The sequence below is a fragment of the Octopus bimaculoides genome, chromosome 10 (assembly GCF_001194135.2).
Source record: "Octopus bimaculoides isolate UCB-OBI-ISO-001 chromosome 10, ASM119413v2, whole genome shotgun sequence".
Lineage (NCBI taxonomy): Eukaryota > Metazoa > Mollusca > Cephalopoda > Octopoda > Octopodidae > Octopus > Octopus bimaculoides.
The window spans coordinates 1,343,730-1,348,915 of NC_068990.1; positions in this window are offsets into that span (position 1 = coordinate 1,343,730).

A 5,186-nucleotide genomic window follows, 5' to 3' on the forward strand; every position below is an offset into this window, starting at 1 on the left:
CAGTTTAAAAAGGAATTGTTAATAATTTCAGAGGAAAATATGTGATTTAAGGGCTGTTGTTTCTAACACATCCCCAAACCTCCCTCCTCACACTTTCTCACTCACACATCTATTGTTATTTTTCAATATTTTTCTTTCCATAAACAAATTTTATGGAATGATGATGTCAAAGTAATACATGTGTACTCCCAACTGAGCAAGGCCGTGTTATGTGTGTGTGTAAGGGAAAAAAAAACATCTAAAGACATCTTTAGTGTTCATACTAATCTGTCAAATGTAATGCTTATTTGTTCACATTATTTTCAATTATTCAAGTTCAGTGTTCTGAGCTTAAAAAATTTAGACTCGGTCGATGCTTTCTCATGAAATGCATTTCGTTGCTAATGCGTTCATTTTGGTTAGCACTGTCTTTGAATTTGTGTAATGGAAAAGTTGTGAATTTGGGAAATCTATTGGATGCACATCTGTCTATGTGTTCACTGACAGATATTTTCCTGTATTCTGGAATTCTAATTTGGGATTTGTGCACCGCCATCCTCTGACGTAGGCTGTTTTTTGTGTGTCCAATATATTGCTGTACACTATGAACGTTTATTTTATTAATAATCTTTTTTCTCTACATATTTCATTTAAGTACATATTTTTGATAAGGTTTATAAACAACTGAAACATATAAAACAAAATAGACTGTCTCCAACCCCCTAACATATACCCCTTCATACACATTGTACCCCCACACATATATATTGAAACCCACATGCACACATTACACACTGCATGCTAACGTAACCCCATCCACGACCTTAACCAATACAAAAAGAAAACAGATCAATGGACACAACTATATATATCTACAACCCTGGGAAAAATTATTCATATGACACCACTACACATATCACACTTTATAATACTCACTTTCTCCAGAAACACTTCAAGATAACCCTTACCGGCCTTATAGCGTACCCAACCAAAGGACATAACTCCTAAGCTAATCCTCTGACCCTGTTTCGTTTCACCACCTTTTTCACAGCAGCTGCAAACAGGATGTTTTAATCCACCTCCGACAATTGAGAGCAATCACCATATTCCCTTCCATAGCAGCTAACTCTGATGAATGTAAGGTTATATAATCAGGTAGTTACCTACCACTCCATTGTATTCCTTGTGTGAAACCGATTGGTAAGATCAGCCATGATGAATATATAATACTGTACGTTTCGGATAATATTTATATATTTACATATATATTATATTATATATATGTATATATATATTATGTTTACATTATATTATATATGTTTCCTGAATACCATTTTCTAATTAAATTGAATTTCTTTTCTTTAGTTTTTATTCATTAAATTTCATTTTAAATTCTCTTAATTCTTTTTGCTTTTGTAATATTTATAGAAAATAAATGTCTTTTAAGTTTTATATCTTACCATTTATTTGTGTTTTAACACTGTCGATGTAGGCATGTCCATTTGGTTAAAAATCTTGCTCTGTAACCAGATGGTTCTGGTTTCACTTCTACTGTGTCATACCTTGATTATGTGTCTTTGTGTCTTTTACCTCATGTTAGCCCAAACATTGTAATGGAAACTGTGGGAACCTGTCTGCTGGTATGCATTTGTCCTATCAGTGGTGGATTTGATTCTTTCCTTTAACACCATGACTTGGTTCTTCAGTTTTTTTAGCAGAATCTATTTTTAGTATTTTTAGCTGAGTCCATTTTTATGTTTTCAGTAGAATCTATTTTCAGTGTTTTTAGCAGAGTTCACTTTGTGTATTTTAGCAGTCTTTTTTTTCTGTATTTTTAGCAGTCTTTAATCTGAGTGCTGAGGCCAAGCCTTCAGTCTGTGAATGTAAACATCTTTCTCCCTTTACCATATTGGTCTTGGAAGCCTTATGAATAAGGGTTATAGGCATAACTTATCATCCACTGATTAAACTTAGAAAGCGTTGTTTAGTTTCTACCATATTTGCCTGATAAACGTGTTCCGGTTTATCAGGCTGAGAAAAAAATTATCTCTGTTTATGATTGAATGGTTGTTGAAAGAAAATGGATCTAGTTACAAAAAAATGTTTAACTACATAAAAACAAATAGATATAGAATTAAAAAAATGAATCTTCTACAAAAGTTATCTCACCCACACTAACAGGGAAATGAATGGATATAAAGACAATAATAGTAAAAAATGATAATAAATAAAATAAAAAGTTGTCACTGTATTTGTGCAGACAATACAGCAAACAAAAGTATTAGTTTGTGGTAATTATCAGAATTTTAAGACATAAAGTGCTTATCTTTTGGCAAGAATTGGTATAGTAAAGAGGTGAAAAAAATGAGAGGAAGTGTGCTATTTTGCAGTGTGGATAAGGGAGACAAAATAATTCTCTTGGATTTAGACTGAGTCTTTCATCTGTGACAAAACCAAAAAAAAAAAGGAAAAAAAAAGGAAGATGAAATAACAGCCTTTAGTGCACTTTGAAATATTTTGATAGATGCTGGTGTTTATTTTGTTAGAAGATTTATTACCTCAAACAATGCCACCTACCATGTTGATTTGCACTCAGTAACACCAAGAATAGTTCAGATTTTTTTTTCTTAATATATGTTTATTTTTATTTGAAATATTAGCATTAAGGAGAAAACAGTTTATGACTATAGATAAATGATAAAAATCAGTCGAATACTAGTCAAATATAATTGAAAGTATGAAGATATCAGTGTCAGTGAAGAACCACTCGGTAAACATTGAAATACTTGTGGAATTCTTTCTGTTTTTATTTTTATTTCCCCCCCCCCTCATTTTATTGGGTTTTTTTGCTCAAAAATAACTATTATATGTATTCACACTTGGTGCTTTGTTGTCATTTCATTCATTGCAAATTCACACACACACACACGTACGTACGTACGTATGTATGTATGTATGTATGTATGTATGTATGTAATGTATGTATGCATATCTTATTTGTTTGATATGGTTTTTCTCCATGATTCGATAATATCAAATTAAACCATTTTACTTTGGTTATCAAAAACAACTACCAAGGATAAATCAAATTCCATTCAACAATTTTATTTCAAATATTTAAATTGTTTGTTATTCAAGAAAACATTAATGAAAAAAAAATTTTGTTTTTTTTGTCTGTTATAGTTTGTTTTATTTTATTCAAATATTTCTTCTTTTTTTTCCTGTAAATTATAGAAATCTTTGATGAAAATTAGTAGAGGTTAATAACCCTACCTCAACACAGATTTTTACAAACAGGGCCACCACCCTACCTCAACTTTTGAAATTAGCCATTACCACCCTCTCTAATTGTATAAAATACAGCTCATTCATTTCCTGATTTCTTTTGTATGACCAAATTCTTACTATTGTTGTTGTTGCTGTTGTTGTTTGCATCAGCTCTGTCGCAGTTGCTGTTATTGGCATTGTTTTCATTACGGTTAAACTCCACAGTCAACCTTAATTGGTAAACCTTATAATCTAAAGTATTTCAGCCCTTACCATCCCACCCTTTTTATAGTAGTTGGTAGTTTATTTGTTTACTTTCACACATTAGACTGTGGCCATGCTGGGGCACTGCCTTTAAAAATTTTTAGTTGAATGAATCAACCTCAGTACCTATTTTGTTTTTAAGCTTGATACTTATTCTACCAGTCTTTTTTGCTGAACTGCTAAGTTACGAGGTGATAAAAACACCAACACTGGTTGTCAAGCAGTGGTTTGGACAAACACAGACACAAATACAAATACATGCACACACACACTCACACACGTATCAAGCTTCTTTCAGTTTCCACTTACCAAATCTACTCAAAAAGCTTTGGCCAGCCTGAGGCTATAGTAGGAGACACTTGCCCAAAGTGTCATGCAGTGGGAATGAACCTGGAACCGTCTGTGGTTGGGAAGCAAATTTCTTACCACACAGCCATGCCTATGCCTGTAACATTATAATTATTTAATAGAGATGACAGTCTGTGAATTGAAGGATACTATGTCTGCTATTTCTAGCAAGACAGATAACCATGGAAAGATTTTTTTGTTGGCCTGAAGCCATTCTTTGCAAGGTGAGTAAAAATACTAAACAATACTGATCCATACCTTTACCTGCTTTAGAGAGGCAACAAGCACTATCAGATACTATCAGATACTATCAGATACTATCAGAGGCAACAAGCACTATCAGATACATTTGTGTGTGAAGCTTGAACAGTAATTCATATTACATAAAGTCAACGGATTTAGGAAGGTTGCCTTTCTGTTTGGTTCCTCTGTTTAGAATCTGAAACAAGTTCTCTCTGACCCTGTAACCAAAACTAATCAGGCAGAAGCTGTGATGAAACTTATGGAATCAACATAGCCATTCATTGAGACCTGTGTGCCATTGGAAAATCAGCAAATTGGGTCAATGGGTTCCTCACAAACTTTCCAAGTCTGATCACACACAGGGAGTGAATGTGTGCTCTTCTTTGATGTCATGTCTCATGAATGAACCTTTTTCAGACCGAATAGTGACTGGTGATGAGAAATTGGTTCTCTATAAAAATGTCAAGTGCCGAAGACAGTGGATAGGAAAAGGAGAAACACCAGTACCCTAGACTAAAGAAGATCTTCACCCATGTAAGGTGTTATCTGTTTGGTGGGATATGAAAGGTTTAGTCCACTTTAAACTTTTACGCCCAAACCAAAGGATAACAAAAGAGATCTACTATGAGTAGCACGAGTGGCTTTAGTTAGCGCTAGAAGACAAATGACCCTCTTTGTTTTCAAGACAAAAGGTGTTGTTCCATTAGGGTAATGCTCGGCCATATATAATGAGAATGACATTCCAAAGACTGGAGCAGTTTGATTGGGAAGGACACCCCACCTACCATATTCGACGGACATTGCTCCATCTGATTATTATTTATTCTGAAGTCATTTGGATGGAAAAAATATGAATTCTGTAGATGAGGTCAGAACAATACTGGAGGAAAATTTTTCATCACGGACAAGTGAGTTTTGGCAGAGGGGCCTTGCAAGTCAGATAGATGAAAGAGCATTGTAGAAAATGTAGGAGAGTATATTTTAGATTAAGAAAGAACTTTGTTTTTCTCAGTTTTGAAAATTAAAAGAAGTTTAAAAAAACTGCATTATTTATGGGATGACCTAATATCTCTCTCTCTCTCTCT